A 17852-nucleotide genomic window follows, 5' to 3' on the forward strand; every position below is an offset into this window, starting at 1 on the left:
TGTGCATGCATTAGCTCATTGAATCCTTGCAGCAAAACTGCAAAATGAAACCTGCTATTTGTAGGTGAGGAAATCGAGTGAGCGCTGGGAAATTAACTTCCCTAAATTCATCGTCACTATATGGCAGACCCAGAATTTAATTTAAGCCCATGCCTACTTGGATGGATACAAAAACCACATAACCTGCAATGCTGCTCCCTTCCCCAATAAGAAAGAAACATGGACTATTGGCAGATGAGAGGCTTTGAGCCTATATAAGAAGAGTCTTAGATTTCTAGTCTTCCTCCTTCCACACCCATCCAGTAGCACACACACAGACCAGACAGCAATCCCTCTTAGATGCTCCAAACCTTACTATGCCCAAAGACTTTCTGAAAATTCATTTGAAATAGACCTGGCAGTCCTATAATCCTAGTGAGATGGCTGGGATCGACTCAGGGGCAGTCATGGATTCCCTGAAGGCTTCTCCTGGGTTACATGGCACAGATGACACGTTTTAAGCTCCTCTTGGACCTGAACTCAGCTGCTTGCTGCTTCAAAGTGGACTCTGAATGTGTTGAGCTGATTTACAGAGCACATATTTGCTGAGTTGATTAACAGCTTCTTTGTACACCATCGTGAAAGGACAGACCCCACTTTAATTCTATTCCTTTCAAAGACTCTACTGTCTTTGAGCTAAGGCTTCATTTGTGGTCACCAGGCCTTTAGGGAGCTCTGTGTTTAGTGGAAAAAACGTGATTAAAATCCCCTCAGACATGGCTTCTGCACACTCTTAGGAAGACAATGAGAGCTGCCCATTTACTGAACCAAGACTTCTGTGGTAGTTGGCAATGATGAGTCTTCACAGCAGCATAATAACATAAGGTATTATCATCCCTATTCTTTCACTAATGGAACCAGACCTCAGAGAAATTTTGTGAATTGCCCCAAATAACACAGGTTGTTCGTGGAAGTGCTAGAATTTGAGCCAAAATCTGGCTCACTTCACAAATCCATGTCTCCACTCCGTGCTGCTCCCTGTCCATACCACAGTGAAGTCGACTTAGCTACAGGCATATGCGGCCTTATGCTCATGATACACTTTTTTTCCCTTGCTTTTTCAATCCTAAGTGTTTATTTCCCAATTTAATGCCACTGAAGTTTATGAAATGTCAGTTATCTGCTAAGTGCATTCTAAGACGTTTCAGACCCATAGAATCTAATGTCAGAGATACCCTGGTTTCTGTCTTCATTCATTTAACAAAACTATTCTTAGTAAGTACTCTCCAGTTTGAAGCAATGGTTGCTGATATCTGAAAGATAACGGGAGTACCACAAACATATAGAGTTTCTGATTGTGACTATTTGACACAATTGGTCCTTGGTTTTTTCCACCACTTTCAGATAATCTTGAGAGACCATATTTTCTGGAATCAAAGAATGTAGGTCAGTTTCGGAAAAGGATTTCCCAAGGTTTGGAACCATTGCGGCTGGGATGATGTCACAGAATGACTGACAGAGTTGCCTAGAGCAAGACTCGTCAGCAGAGTCCTGGGTAGGTCATGCTGCTGAGATTCTCCTAATGGAAGAAAGGAGGGGCTGCTGTGGTGGCACCATAATTTCACTGTACTCCCTGTTCTGTCTTCTGCATTCCGCTAACAGTTATTGAGCATCCACTCGGTGATCAGCACCGTGACGACAGCAGGAACCCGGCGCCGGCAGCTTCCATGTACAGTAACCTGGAGAGCTGAAAAGTACACATAATGCTGCGACAGGTTTCATTTTCTTACATCCATGTAAACAATTTTAGTTTACCGGTTCTTTTAAAGATTTATTTATTTGAGAGACAGCCAGTGGGGGAGGGGCAGAGGAAGAGAAGAGAGAATCTCAAGCCAACTCTGCACTGGGTGGGGGACCCCAATGCAGGGCTCCATCTCATGACCCTGAGATCACAACCTGAGCTGAAACTAAGAGTCAGACGCTTAACCAAATGAGCCACCCAGGTGCCCCTACTTTATTTTTATTTTTAAACTTGGATACTGAAGAGTCCTAAGAGTAATACAGAGAACTTCTGTAAACTCTCCATTTAGATTCACTGATTATTAGTATTTGCCCACCTATGCTTTATATCTCCCTGGCTATATTTTTTTCTGGAACCTTTAAGAGTAGATTGTAGATGTCATTCCCCTTTAAATCTGAATACATTGGCATGTATTTTTTTAAAGGACATTCTCATATAACCACGATTCAGTGATGAAATTCAAGAAATTTTAGCTACAGTACAATCATCTAATACACAATTTACATTCAGAATTTTCCATTTGCTCTAATAATTTCTGTGTGACAGTAACCATGGCCATCCCACACCTGACTCCAGGGTCCAATCCAATCTAAGACACATTGTGTTGTTGCCTGCAGTCCCTAATGAGGAACAACTCCTTGGTCCTTTGTACTATGACAATGACATTTTTTGAAAAACAGTCATTTTTCTAGTGTTTTGAATGAAAAATAGGTATCTATACATAAGGTAATTCATAAAATATATATGTATATATATAATGACTTTCTAAATTCCTAATTATTATTATATAGAATATTACATAACATAAAATTGTATGGCAGATAGTGTTAAAGAAGCCAGACCCTGGAATGATCACCTCAATGTGGATGTATGTGCATTGGTGGGATGGTCCAATAGGTAGGACCCTATGGCAGGCAGCACATACTATCATAGGGACACACTGCTAACCCCACTTAAGTGTTCTTATCACTAGACAATGAAAGTGATCATTTTCTACTTGCTTGAAAGTCTAGTAGCAACTTTTAAGAGACACTCCTTAGCTGAACTGCTTTGTGTCAGGGTGAATGTATATTATATGTGGATATAAATGTGGACATTTTTTGTTCAGTTTCTCAGAGCTACAAGGAAAAAAGATAAAACAACAATAGAAGAATTCTAACCTTCCCCCCAACTTCATTATGTATGGATGCACATTAGCCAGTTCATTAATATCTTCAACCTCACCAAAGAGTATTTAATACTTAGGTAGAAGTGAGCAACTTGGTTTCCTTCTCCATGAATATGAAGATCAGCATCTAATATTCAGACCTTTAGAAGATGAGAAACATCTAAGTAGGTGAGAGAAAACTGTCTCACCCCGCTGATATCAATAGTGGAAACGATGTGGAAAGACCATGAGTGAGCCCTTTGTGTACACTGGCTTGGTAATCTGGCCTCAGAACAAAGAGCGCCACTCAGAAATGCCCGTTTTCCTGGTGGTCCATGATCACCATGTTACACCAAGTTCATCACACTCGGACTCCAAAGTCCCAGGAGCACCAGCATGCATGATGCACCCTGCAGTCCAGGGTGGCTTGTGTACATGCCGCAACAATGGCAACTCTGAGCCTGGGTTTTCCATCAACCCTGAGTTACTGGAATATAAAAACCTACATCTAGGGGGCACATGGCTAAGCATCTGCCTTCGGCTCAGGTCGTGATCCCAGAGTCCTGGGATCTAGTCCTGCATCGGGCTCCCTGTGGGGAACCTGCTTCTTCCCCTGCCTAGGTCTCTGCTCTCTGTGTCTCTGATGAATAAATAAATTTAAAAAAAAAAAAAAGAAAAAAACCTACATCTAATCCAGCAGAAAAAACTGATGGAAGACCCGTAGTTAATCATGTCGTCTGGCAATGGGTCTGTTTTGAACATTCTGATACTGCTCATAGCTACCTATAGCCAATCCCAGCTATCTTTATGCAGCATTTAATGTGCCAGTGTGCTGATTCCTTGCTCCTGTTGTCTACAGGAATCCCATGAGATGAGGGATTATTATTTTCAGAGATGGGGAAACCAAGTCTCAGTGGGATAAAGTCCATGATGAGGCCACAAACCAACACTATTTTTCTGACTCCACAATTTTGGTGGATGGAAGTGGAATGAGTATGGGGCCCGGGAACAATGAGCATGGGGCAGATCAGTGGGCCTGCTGGTCTCCTGTGGCATTCCCAAACCCACTGTAGACTAAGCTAGACCCCATGGTCTCCCTCCCTAAGAGTCTAAGTCCTCTTATACTGCTGCTTGAGTGTCATGAACCATTCTGAATGATGCGGGCAGGGATCAACTGGAGTTGGAAAGGAAGGGAATGGAACAGACCTTTGCTGACTAATACATGGTTTGCATTATCTTATTTAACCAGCAATAGAAGGTATAATATAAGTAGTATCTCCATTTTAAAAGTAAGGAAACAGGGGCACCTGGGTGGCTCAGTGGTTGGGTGTCTGCCTTTGGCTCAGGTCATGATCCCGGGGTCCTGGGATCAAGTCCCTGTGGGGAGCCTGCTTCTCCCTCTGCCCGTGTCTCTGCCTCTCTCTTTGTCTCTCATGAATAAATAGATAAAATCTTTAAAAAAAAATTAAGGAAACAGAAGCTCAGGTTAAATAAGAACCATGACCATCAAACCCAGATCCATGTGCTCCAAAGCTCATGATGTTTCCAATTATCTTCACTGTTTCCCAGGGATCCAGCCAACACAAAGTTATAGAATCTTTGTTTTTCAAAGGACCTTAGTAGTGAGAATAAGCCTAGTCATCTGCGGGATATGTCTCTTTGGCCTACAACTAGTGCTTCTCTGACTTTAGCGCTTGGGAATCCTTTGTGAGGATCTCATTAAAAAGCGGATTCAGTGCGTGCAGCCTGAGATTACATTTCTAACAAACTCTCTTGTGGTGCGGAGGCTGCTCGTCCACACACATAAGGTGGTCTCTTCATACCTTTAAGACTCTCAGCTTCTTTCTAGATCTTTGTAGAGCTCTGACAGGATGTCAGGCAGGTATCACTAGATACCTCGGAAAAATCACTGTTCAGGAGATTAATTGATTCATTTTTAAGAAACAGTTCCTGGGGTTCAGCAATATTGCCAGGTGGTGATAATTCAAAGATGATTTAGACACAGTCCTTAAGCTCATGGAACACCCCCACCCCAACCCCATAAGAAGACAGGTGTATGAAGAGTGACATATGGAGAAGTAGCAGGAGAGGGGCCGAGGGTGCTATGGGAGCTTGGCAGAAAGAGGTGCTCCTGGAAGCCTCTCAAAACAGATGACGCCTATTAAAGAAAAATTACTGATTGACATTTGTTAAAATGGTAAGAATGGCTTTATTTAGGTGTCAAGATTATTGGCTTTGAATACAGGGGAGATTCATAGACAAGGAGCTGAATGGGGGGACTGGTGGATGCAAAATCATGAAGAGGAAGAACTCAAAGGTAGTGGAATTCTTGCTAAACCTCATTAACAAGATTCTTGCTGAAGGCAGGTCAAGGATTTATGCATCACAGGTGGGGGTAACTCTTATATTGTTGGTAGGAAAGCAAGCTGGGGTAGCCACTCTGGAAATCAGTGTGGAGGTTCCTCAAAAAGTTGAAAATAGAGCTACCCTACAACCCAGCAATTGCACTGTTAGGGATTTACTCCAAAGATACAAATGTAGTGATCCAAAGGGGCATCTGCAGCCCAATATTTATAGCAGCAATGTCCACAATAGCCAAACTATGGGAAGAGCCCAGATGTCCACTGACAGATGAGTGGATAAAGAAGATGGAATTATTACTCAGCCATCAAAAAAATGAAATGACATGGATAGAACTAGAGGTTATTATGCTAAGTGAAATAAGTCAATCAGAAAAAGACAATTGTCATATGATCTCACTCATATGTGGAATTTAAGAAACAAAACAGAGGGTCAAAGGGGAAAAATAAGGGGAAAAGTAGGGGGGAAAATAAGACAAAATTGGAGAGGGAGACAAACCAAAAGAAACTTAATCATAGGAAACAAACTGAGGGTTGCTGGAGGGGAGGGGGGATGCGGTTCCTGGGTGATGGGCATTAGGAGCCCATCATTACAGGGTGTAATGAGCACTGGGTGTTCTATAAGACTGATGAATCACTGACCTCTACCTCTGAAACCAATAATATGTTATATGTCAATTAAATGAATTTAAGTTTTTTCAAAAAGGTGGGGGTGAAGAACTTAATCAGATGTCAAGGGTGATCAGCTCTCAAAGGTGGGGGATTCTTACTAAGCTGTTTTAGCAGGATGCTTTGCTGCGCTGGCTGGGCTCACCAAACACAGGGAGGGGACCATGTCATAAGGAGGGTGCAGAGGAGCCTGTTCAGAGTTGGGCCAAGGAGAGAGTCTTTGTCGTGCCTGACAGAGGACAGTCATTGGCCTGAACAAGAAAGCAAACCTGATTTAAGTGGCTCACCCAGCAAGGAGAGACTGGAACTTGCCACCTTTCTTCACCCTGAGTTAGGCCTGAGTTAGGCCATGAACAGATGACAATATGATGTCATCCTGTGGACTCCACGAGCCTTACCTTCAGGAGTAGATGTCGTTTGTGAATTTCAAACCATATCTCTGACCTTGAACAAGATGTCTCTGGAGCTCAGTTTCAATGTCTGTAAGATGAGGCCATTGGGCGTGTGTGTTTTTGGACACAAATTCTGTTCTCCTCTTTGGTTTTGATTTGCTAATGATTTTAGGAAGCACTTGGGTAGTACCGAGCATCTTACATTTAGAAAATTCAGTAAATTAGTTTAAGTAGTAACCCAAGGTAGGTACTCTTACTAGACCTATCTTGCAAAGGGGCAAATTGAAGCATAGAGAGGGTAAGTGGTTTGCCCAAAGTCACACAGTAAGTAGCAGTGCTGGGATTTGAACCAAGGCAAGTTGGCCTCAGAGTTAACATTCCCAACCACTATGTCCTACTGCCTCCCTGATGGCGGAAGAAATAGCACACAGTTATAACAGATGCTTCGTTGTGCACTTTCTGTCTTCATGGAGTGTATCCATTTTCTATGGCTGTGTAAAAAAGTCCCACAGACCAGGTGACTTAGAGCAACACACCTTTATTATTTCATTGTACCCGAGGTTCAGGAGTCCAGATATGGGCTGGCTGGGTCCTCTGATCTGGCTCTCACCAGGCTGCAACAGAGAGGTCAGCCATGGTATGGTTCTCAGGTGGAGCCTCTTCCTTGGTCCTCTTCCAAGTTCTTTGTTTGTTAGAAGAATTCAGTTCCCTGTGGTTGTAAGACTGAGAGCCCCACTTTCTTATTACTTTTTATTTTTTTTTAGTTGAAGTATAACATACAGTGTTCTGTTAGTTTCAGGTGTACAATATAATGATTTGACATTTCCGTACATCACATGGTGCTCAGCATGGGAACTGTGCTCTTAATCCCCTTTATCTAATTCACCCATCCCCCCACTCACCTGCCCTCTGGTGACCACCAGTTTGTTCTTTGTATTTAAGCATCTGTTTTTTCAGTTTGTTATTTTGTTTTTTAAGTTCTACATATAAGTGAAATCATATGGCATTTGTCTTTCTCTGATGGATTTCACTTAGCATAATACACTCTAGGTCCATCCATGTTTTTGCAAATGGCAAGAACTTGTTCTTTCTTATGGCTAATATTCCACGGTGTATATATACCACATCTTACCTATTCATCCATCGATGGACACTTGGGCTACTTCCATATCGGGACTATTAAAAATAATGCCACAATATAAAGCCCTGCTTGCTTGCTGGCTGGTGGCCATGACCATTTCTTACCAAGTAGAGGACCTGCCAAGTGGTCCTTTCCACGACATGCTGATTTCCTTCTTCAAAGCCAGCAGGAGAAGCTCTCCCTCCAACTTGCTAAGACAGAGTCTGTTACAGGATAATATAATCATGGGAGTGACACCCCATCACATACCCAGGGGTTGCCCACCTGGGGCAGGGAGGAGGTCTATAGGGCATGCATAGCAGGGGATGAATATCATCAGGACCTCCTTAGAATTCTGCCTGGAGGGGGTGGGGAGGGGGGTGGAGCCTGATGTGAATTTGTGGCCAAAAGGATTTCTGTAGAGTGAGCCCACTGCCTTTGAGGGAAAAGGAAATCATTGGTTATCATTGTACCTGAAAGGCACAGAGTTCGTGAGAGCGTGGAGGGGCACCCACCATGGGCTGGCCATCAGTTCAGGCCTCCTAAGGAGGTTACACTTGAGCTTAACATTGAGAGGTGGGTAGAACCAAAGTCCTTCCTGCAGAGGAACCCAGGCTGTATTTTTTTGCTTTTCTCTTTTTTTTTTTTTCTTTGCAACTAGGCTTATAGATTTTTATTTGTTAGTTCCTTTCATTTCCTTTTCTCTATTTTTCTTTTTTGGTTCACTTATGCTAAGTGAAATAAGTCAATCAGAGAAAGACAATTGTCTTATGATCTCACTCATATGTGGGATTTAAGAAACAAAACAGAGAGTCAAAGAGGAAAAATAAGGGGAAAAGTAGGGGGGAAAATAAGACAAAATTGGAGACAAATTTTTCTTTTTCTTTAGCAGAAAATAGTGTGACTTAAACAGAAAACAGTGTAACTCTCCCAGCCATTCCCCGTGTCCCAGAAAGGGTTTGACCAAATGCAAGGGAGGCAGAATTTCTGGAAGTTATTTTATTTTAATTCTTAAAAACTTTTATTTATTTATTTTTTTTTTTTTTTGAGAGAGACATAGTGAGAGACAGCATGAGCAGGGGGGAGAGGGAGAAGCAGACTCCCTGTTGAGCAGGGAGCCTGCCGTGGGGCTTGATTCCAGGACCCCAAGATCATGATCTGAGCTGACTGCAGATGCTTAACTGACTGAGTCACCCAGGCATCCCTGGAAGTGTTTTTAGAATGGCCTGGTCCAGTGGCAGTTGTGGCCTGGTCATAAGAGCTCTGTACTTGAGGTCAGACCCACATGAGCTCCTGTCTCTTCCAGACCACTTAACAGCCAGGTGATGGTGAACCCAGTTAGCATCTCTGCCCCAGGTTCATTCGACTGTGAAGGAAAAACTGAAAAATCCTCCGTCTCTTAAGATTTTTTGTGAAGATTGAAGGCGTTAACGTAAGTGGATATGTTTTACACTTAAAGCACCTCATCCATACAAAGTACTGTTTGCTAGAAAACTCTTCATGCATTTCTCTTCCTTTTCAGCATGTGTGCTTCTTTGAGTGGGGAAAGGGAGCCAAGTGGTTAGTTATCACGAACATCCCTGGAAAAGATTCTTCTGAGGCACCTGTCTGAAGCACTAGGAGGAAATGCCACAGCCCATGTGGCCACTGGTTGCCACACAATTTGATTCTCTACTCTTGGGAGGGAATAAATCATTTTAGGGATGGGAACCAGAGGCTAAAACAAAACGAATTCCCAAACTCATGGCAGAGCAGATGCAGTCCTCTGACTCCAGGACTCATTTCCTTCCCACTTCAACACATTGACAGGGCAACTGATGTAGAAGCTCCTCAATGAAATTCTAGAATCAACCGCAGATTTGAGTGTTATCTGGGTTGGCCTTTGACTCCAGATTTGTTGGAGTTTTTCTTCTTTCTTTAAAAGATTTTATTTATTCATGACAGACACACAGAGAGAGGCAGAGACAGGCAGAGGGAGAAGCAGGCTCCCTGCGGGGAGCCTGATGTGGTCTCAATCCCAGGACTCCAGGATCATGACCTGAGCCAAAGACAGACACTCAACCAGTGAACCACCCAGGTGCCCTTTATTCTTCTTTTATTTTGTTTTGTATAACATCTTGGCCTCGGTTCATGTCATGTTTTCTTTTTCTTTTTGTAAGAAACAGCCTTTTCACACATTCTCCTTCAGAGGACTCACAATTTTAATCTGGGACACAGAAAAATGGTCCCAATGCCTGCAGTCAACAGTTGCATCCAAGGCCATGTCAGGGGTGAGCATACGTAAAGAAGAGCCGAGAGCCTGAGACAGAACCCTCAAAATCCCAATCACCATGGTTCTCTGGATGTTTAAACATTGAAAACTTGGGAGAAAAGATAAATCCAAAGAAAAACTCTGAGCATCAATCAAACATCGTGTGGAGAAACATCTAGTTGGCACAACCAAGCAATCACATCACCCTCCTCTGTGGGCCAGACTGTGTGCCCCTTGAGAGAAAGAGCAGCTGCTGTGTCCCATGACTGGCACTGTGTCCTCAAAGGGGTGCTCGGGCCTGGCTCAGTGTAAATTGCCAGATGCCATGGAGACCATACGCCTCTTACTCTGAGCAGTGCCAGGTGTGGTACCAACATACACTGGCCACTAATGTTTCATTTTGAAAACACTGACATCCAGAAGGTGAAATCCCTCCATTCCATGACAGTTATCTTTACTGGGTACCTGCCTACCCCTTCATTGTCATTTTTCTCTCATTCTTTGCATTCACTCTCTTCCTAGGATGGGACAGGGATGTTCCTTTTTCTTTAATCAAATGCAGCAAATATTCAGAGAGAACTTTAGTGCGCTGGCTTCAGCCTCATGGGCACTGTAAGGACGTGGAGAAGAGGCTCACGGTTTAGGGAAGATGAACACAGAGTCAGGTAGGGGAACACAACTGGACACTAGGAACAGCCGTGACCCCAAGGGAGGTGCTTCCTTCCTGCGATTGACTGGGTGGGATCACTGCTACAATGTGACCTGAGGGGGTTCCTCCGGAAGTTGTTTTCTGTTGTGCCTGGGAAGCAAGGTAGCCTAGTAGGCAAGAGCTCAGACTCAAAAAGTCCTCGTTTTGAATTCAGGATGGGCCACCTCCCAGCTGGTCCTAGCACGTGGCGTGTCTCCATTTCTTCATTTGGAAGGTGATGACACTGAGGATCCCCACTTTCAGGGGCCAAGAGGTTTACCCGGGACAGCACCTGGGGCACAGTAGGTGTGCGGCACACGGAGCTGATGCTTCATCTTCCCTGTGTTTTCTCTGCCGGCTTCACACGTGTTCCCTCTAGAATCCTTGACTTAAGGGAGAAATTCAGGTCTCTCGGCGCCCCGGGGGGGGGGGGGGGGTGGCGATGGGCAGGGGGAGGCCCGGATGGTGGGGGTGGGGGGATGGGATATACTTCCTATGCCAGGAAGAGGAGAGGGGAGGGCGACACACAGAAGAGGAAGAGACGGGGCCTCGCGACAACCTTCTCAGTGATGCCCAGGTCGTGGCAGATAACGAGAAGGGCTGAGGCACGGCTGTCCTGGCCCATAGCCCGCACGGGCCACCGGGACTGGCCAGACTGCAGGAGGCCGGCAGGCCCGGCAGGTAGCGGCAGGCCCCGGGGTGGCTGAGGCTCAGAGCACCGCGCCCTCCGGAGGTCCTGCCACCGCGCCTTCCCTCAGGCCCGAGGCTGGCCCAGAGCCCCGCCCCCAACCCCCCAGTCTCCACGGGGCTTCGGCGGCGGGGCGGCGGGGCGGCGGGGCGCGGGGAGGCCGTGCCGGGCCGCCTCGCCGGCGAGGGCGGGGGGAGCAGCCGAGGCCCGGGGCCACGGAGAAGCCCGGTCGCCCCTCGGGGCCAGGCGGCGGCTCGCTCCCCGGTGCCAACGCCTGTGCGTGCTGCCTACGGAGCGGCCCCACGTGGCGGGAACGAACCCCGGCGCTGGGGGGGAAAGGGAAAGGAAGCAGGGGCTCGGCCCCGCCGGCCCGCGGAGCCCCCCGCGACCTCCCCGCGGGGTCGGATCCCCTCGCGCCCCGCCCCCACCCAGCGCCCCCGCTCGGCCCGGCCCGACCCGCGCTCGCGGGCGCCCCCTGAGGGCGGCTCGGGGCCCTGCCCGAGGCCGCCGGGGACTGGCGAAGGGGAAAATCGAAGGCTCCGCGGGGCTGGAGGTTAACGCCTGCATGGAGCAAAGGTCGCAGAGGTCGCCATCAGTCCCCCGCGGCTTTGCGTCGGGAGGCGGACCCCGGGACGGCGACGCGGGAGGCGGACCCCGAGGCGGCGCGCAGAGCAGAGCCCGCGGGGAGCGGGAGGCCGCCGGGGCGGGGCGGGGGGGTGTGCGGGGGGCGGGGGCGGGGCCCGGGCAGGCGGCAGAGGCGTCCCACGTGGGAATCTCCGGGAGAGGCGCCGAGGAAGAGGCCTGGCGACGTAGCTCTTCTTGATTCAGGTGCGGTGAGGCCGGCAGGTGAGATGATGGTTATTGAAGAGTTTGCTCCTCGCAGCTCCCAGGACGAGGGGGCGCGGCGCGCAGGGCCCTGCGGGTGGGTCAGGGCAGGGGCGTCGGAGGACCCTGGGCGGGTGAGGGCAGGGGCGTCGGGGGACCCCGGGCGGGTCAGGGCAGGGGCGTCGGGGGACCCCGGGCGGGTCAGGGCAGGGGCGCCGGAGGACCCTGGGTGGGTGTGGGCAGGGGCATCGGGGGACCCTGGGCGGGTCAGGGCAGGGGCGCCGGGAGACCCGGGTGGGTCAGGGCAGGGGCGTCGGGGGACCCCGGGCGGGTCAGGGCAGGGGCGTCGGGGGACCCCGGGCGGGTCAGGGCAGGGGCGCCGGAGGACCCTGGGTGGGTGTGGGCAGGGGCATCGGGGGACCCCGGGCGGGTCAGGGCAGGGGCGCCGGGAGACCCGGGTGGGTCAGGGCAGGGGCGTCGGGGGACCCCGGGCGGGTCAGGGCAGGGGCGTCGGAGGACCCCGGGCGGGTCAGGGCAGGGGCCCTGGAGGACCCCGGGTGGGTGTGGGCAGGGGCGTCGGGGGACCCCAGGCGGGTCAGGGCAGGGGCGCCGGGGGACCCCGGGCGGGTCAGGGCAGGGGCGCCGGAGGACCCCGGGTGGGTGTGGGCAGGGGCATCGGGGGACCCCGGGCGGGTCAGGGCAGGGGCGCCGGGGGACCCGGGTGGGTCAGGGCAGGGGCTCCGGGGGACCTCGGCGGCAAGCGCCTGGATTGGGGCGGTAAGCGGGCTGAGCACTGGCTAGTTGGAATAACTCCAGGGAGCTCTGGGGGTCGGGCTGTGTGGTCCCCAGCCCTCCCGGTGACTAGAGCAGGGGAGTGGCCCACGGTGCAAGAGGCGATGAAGGCGGTGGTAGGGGTGTCGTTGGTCTGCCTATGGAAGGCCAGCCACGGGAGGGGCCGTCTCTCCAGGGTCGTCAGGAACACACAGTTCTTGCCGAAAAGCAACATTCAACCAGGCAAACAGACATCACAAACCTTCCATAGTGGCTAATAATGATGCTTCTGGGTCTTTTCTATGTTCTGGAACCAGAGAGTGGAACTCCATAACACCAGGAGAGACCTCTCAATTGAATTACCACCATTTGGAGAAGTAAGGATGGGCATTATTTTCAGCACCCTGACAGCAAGTAATTGCAGATCAAATGACCCAAGTGGATAAACTAATTGGAATTAAATGAGATTAATCAGAATAAGCTCTGTTATTCCTGTATCAGGAGTGTCAAGACACTGTTTGCTAAAATGAAGAAGTATATGTAAATGTGTGTGTGTGCGTGTGCAATGCACACACAAATCAGGCTTGCAGAGAAATAGAAGGCATTTGACTGCCCCGGTGGCCAGGAAAGTGTGACATGACAAGGGACTGAAGGAATGTTGTTCCAAGTTATTTTTTCTTCCTTTGGATGGTTCATGGATATAAATAGAAATCGGATCTGCCTCCTGTATTACTTATCCTTAACACTATTTGTCGGTGGGCTTAAAGGCAAGGAATGGAAATAGGAATCAGATAAAGCTTTCAGCACTTCTTAGGGTGAGGATACAATTTCTTATCATGGCTTCTGGGGAGCCACAGACTCTAACTTCTACCTCCATATCTAACCTCATCTCACACCTCGCTCTGCCCAGCCGCCTGATATGCCATTTGCTCCCTCATCCAGCCACCTCAGTCATTTTCCCGTTGTCAACTCCCGGCATCCAGCTGAGGAGCAGGCCTCGACCCCCATCCAAGCCAACACCTCAAACTATGCTGTCATGGCACCAAGGCCTTCTCCGTAATACCTTCTGCAGCTGTGTCTCACAGGTCTTTATGTGGACATTTGCTCAGTGACTCCCTCTCTGACAAGGTTGGAGGCACTAGAAGTAGGAAGAACTGAAACTGGTTTCACTCACTGGGGTAGCTCAAGACCCTAACACATAGGGGATCCTAAATAGATATTTGCTGTATGAATGAATAAATGAGTGAACTTGGATTCTCTTCCCAGACCCATCTCTACACAGATTCTCATTCCTGAGCTAGTCACGTTCCCTCTCTGAGCTTTCCTCTCTTCACCTGTGAACTGGAAACACTGATCGTAAGGGTTTCTAGAGCCTCTCCTGTTTTCTGTGCTGTTAAGGGCTGTTCAAAGGCTTTCTGTGCCCTGTGTATGTGTGTGGGGGAGGGTGGGGGTGGAGGGAGTGTTATTGCCTAGCCAGCGAGGTTTGTTTCCTCCTTGTGGCAAGGAGAAAGGGGCTTCTTAAAGATATGGGAAGGCTATGGAGGAAGAGGGGACTTGTAATGTTAATGGGTGGCTAGGGAAAGCCTCACTGATAAGATCAGAGACTTAAAGGCAGTAAGAGTGAGTCATGTGGATATCTGGGAAAGAGTAGTCAGGTAGAACAACACGTGCAAAGGTCCTGAGGCAGAAGAATCCTCAGCTGGCTAGATGATTAACAAGAATGCAAGGATGGCTAGAGCAGATTGAGTTGGGGAAGAATGAGAAGCAATGAGGACCCAGAAGTCAGGAAAGGAGGTGAAAGAGCACACAGGGCCTACTGGGCCATTGTAAGACTCTGGCTTTCACTCAGAGTGAGATGACAAAACATTGGAGGGCTTGGAACAGAGCAGTGACATGAGTTTGGGACCTAACTGGGTTCCTGGATGACAGTGAACAGATCAGCTGTTGTAAATGGAGCTTGTATTCCCTACAGAAGTGAATTCCCTCGAGACCTATTTCCATGAATCTATGTCATGCCATAAAGACACAGTCTGTACTGGAGAACACAAATAGACACAAATACGTGCCTCGTAAAAGACAGCCTTGGAATTCCAGTCTCTTCTTCCCTACTGCTTTCCAGTGGCCTCCATGTGTACAGTATATACAAATATACCCCGGCTTTGGAGTAAACCTAGAACTTGAATTTTGTCTCTAAAAGTAATCACTATGAGACTCTGAGCAAGTAATCACTTCAATTCCCAGAAATTTGTCTGCAAAGTGAACACACAGAAACGTGTTAATATGCACCACATGGGGCGGTGTGAAGGTTAAAAGAAAACACACATATAACATATAACATCCTTAGCGTAGCACTCGGTGCGTTCTTGTTGCCTAGCACATGCAGGTCTCCTTTCCTCTCTTTGCTTTTAAATGGCTGGAACAATAACTAATATGGGGATGGGAGGCTGGGATTTAGGGCGCATTAAGATTATAACACTACTGTGCCATTGTTTTTTTTTAAGATTTTATTTAGTTTATGGAGCATGTGAGAGAGCACAAGCAGGGGGAGCAGCAGAGGAAGAACAAGAAGCAGACTCTCCCCTGAGCAGGGAGCCTGATGCAGGGCTTGATCCCAGGACCCTGAGATCATGACCTGAGCCAAAGGCAGATGCTTAACCAATTGAGCCACCCAGGCGCCCCTATTTTTTTTTAAAGATTTATTTATTTGAGAGAGAAAGAGAATGTGTGCGTGAGGACGGAGGAGGGGGACTGGGGGGCTAAGGGGCAGGGGGAGAGCATCTTTAAGCAGACTCTCCTCTGAGCATGGAGCTGATGTGGGGCTTTATCCCAGACCCTGAGATCACGACCTGAGCCCAAACCAACAGCCAGACACTCAACAGACTGTGTCACCCAGGAGCCCCAACCATACTGTACATTTAAAGAGACCTTAACTAAGTTTCCAAACACTACCAGACAATTCTGTGAGCTCTCCAGAAGAGAGATTATTATCCCCATTTTATAGATGGGAAGAGTAAACCCCAGTAAGTTCGAGTAGCTCGTACAGGATCACAGAGTGAATCAGTGGCAAAGCAGGGGGTTTGCAATTCACCCAAGAGTTTTGCTTTTGCCCGTTTCCCTCTGTGCTCTTTCCAGCTCCTTTTCCCCAGTGTTTGGCTTCAGTATGTTTCCAAGGTCAACCAATTTCAAAGAATTCAGGGCATCTATGAATGGCTTTAATAGCAAAGGCTTTCCCCATAGGTGTTGTCCACACTATGCCTAAGAATCTCTTTTGAAGAATCTCCACATGTGGAAAATCACATTTGAGGGAGTCAAGGAGCTGTGTGTCTTTAGGTAGATTAATTCGGCTGGAAGAATTACTGCTGATAAATTCTTGGCTTGCCTTGCTGGCAGTTCCCTGCCCAGCTGGTGGAGGAAGCAGCAAGAACTGCCATTCCGGACTTGTTTTAGATCAGTAAGAAACAACTGACTGCTTGTCTGGAAATGACAATGAAGGAAGAGAAACGATTCAGCATGGGGTGAAGGGAGGGAGCTCCCCCTCTCCCCAGGCCTGGAACTTTGATAATGCAGATGTCAAACATGAGGCAAAAAATGAACATGGTCCCAGGAACTGATTCTTCACAAAAGCAAAATACTTTGGAAGAAACCTAAAAATGAAATCTGACAATATAATTCAAAGTATTCCTAGCCAGAGATGGGTGAGACACCTTGAGAAATTAATGCATTCGCACAGGTAGGGTCTGTGTCTTAAATAGGATCCTTTTGAGTACGAATTTAAAAATCACTCTGAATTAAGTTTTAAAAATCAAGTAAAGAGGTATCTATTTAAAGCATTCTAGGATAAATCATAAAATCCAAGGATGGCTAAGCCTTTTTAATCTGAAACAATAAACTCAGATAACATGAGAAATATTACAGCAACTTACATCGGGCTTCACTTCTCCTATCTTGTCAGGTTGGAGGGATATAAAATCTTGGTTCTCTGAGGGGACATCCTTGCCTGCCTTTGTCCAAGGGGGCACCAAAGAACAGAAGAGGCCTCCTCAGTTTTTGATCAGCAGTCCTGAGTTTCCACCCATTGCTCCATTTTTGCCATTGTCCTAATCTGTCACTTGGATGATGAATCAGACAGGATTCAAGCTGGCTGTGCACAAAAGTTAAAAACAAAATAGCAAAGGCTTGATTAAGATAAGTCTTTTTCCCTCCCATACAAAAAAGATCCAGCTACTTTGACATGGGAGGCCAGCTAAAATTTAGCAGGAGGAAGGAAAGAATAGAAATTGGGGGGCAAAAGTAAAGAAATTGAGGGGCAGCTAGCAGTGTGGTTTTCATGCGAGCCTCTGGACGTGGGGACCTCTGGGGAGACGTAGGAGCAGGGTCCTATTTTCTCAGACTCATGAGGCAGCCCTCCTGTCTGAAGTCCTCAGACACCCTGTCAGAGTGTTGCCGGAACCACTGCTCTTCCAGGCCATTCTAGCCTCTACTTTAACTGGTTGGGTTCCTCCCAATATGCTCCAGGTCCTCAGAGGTGCTCCTCGCTCTCTTTCACCTTCTGGGACATGTAGCACTGCTCTTGAGTTAGTTTCGGGCTTTGGAAAAACACACAAACAAAGGTCATAAAAACACCTTGCACCTATTAGTTCTTTTGTGACATGATGGTAATTGTTCTAGGGATTTTACATGTTTAGTTCATTGTCACAATAATCCTATGAGGTAGAGGTAGGCAGCATTATCCTTATTTTACAGATGGGACAGCCGGGTGATTAAGTCACTTGCCTAGGTTCTCATAGCCAGGAGGTGACGTGGATTCTTCTAAACCAGATGGCCTGTCTCAAGATTCTTGCTCTTACCTGCAGCCCTGCACTGCTTCTCCGTTGCCATCAAGCCGTCTTTGCTTTCTGCCCCGTCATGTGGACAGTCAAGGAAGTAGCAATAGTCTAGCTCCTGCCTCGTAATGGGAGTGGGGGGAGCAAAGAATACAAATTGAAATTTCCAGAAATTATCCTGCCATGCTTTACTAGGACCTGGAAAGCCATCAGGAGCTCATCTCCTTGGCTCGGTATCTCCGTCCACTTCATTCTACACATCTGTCCATTCTCCATTCAACATGGCAGAGGAAGTAGGGCATCATGGGTCCAGGTAGTGAGCAACAGTAGGCAATCGA

The 17852-nt window shown here is 47.9% G+C and overlaps 2 long non-coding RNA genes across 2 annotated transcripts; both read left to right on the plus strand.

Moving 5' to 3' along the window:
• Positions 1–1396: 1396 nt before the first annotated feature.
• On the plus strand, positions 1397–9583 carry LOC140642937 (uncharacterized). Its single transcript, XR_012039303.1, has 3 exons — positions 1397–1775; positions 8775–8900; positions 8991–9583. It is a non-coding gene; the product is annotated as an uncharacterized lncRNA (long non-coding RNA).
• Positions 9584–11834: 2251 nt separating this feature from the next.
• LOC140642236 (uncharacterized) lies at positions 11835–13129 on the plus strand. The gene is made up of 2 exons (XR_012038734.1): positions 11835–11941; positions 13009–13129. It is a non-coding gene; the product is annotated as an uncharacterized lncRNA (long non-coding RNA).
• The last annotated feature ends 4723 nt before the right edge of the window (positions 13130–17852 follow it).

The sequence above is a fragment of the Canis lupus genome, chromosome 11 (genome assembly GCF_048164855.1).
Source record: "Canis lupus baileyi chromosome 11, mCanLup2.hap1, whole genome shotgun sequence".
Taxonomy (NCBI): Eukaryota; Metazoa; Chordata; class Mammalia; order Carnivora; family Canidae; genus Canis; species Canis lupus.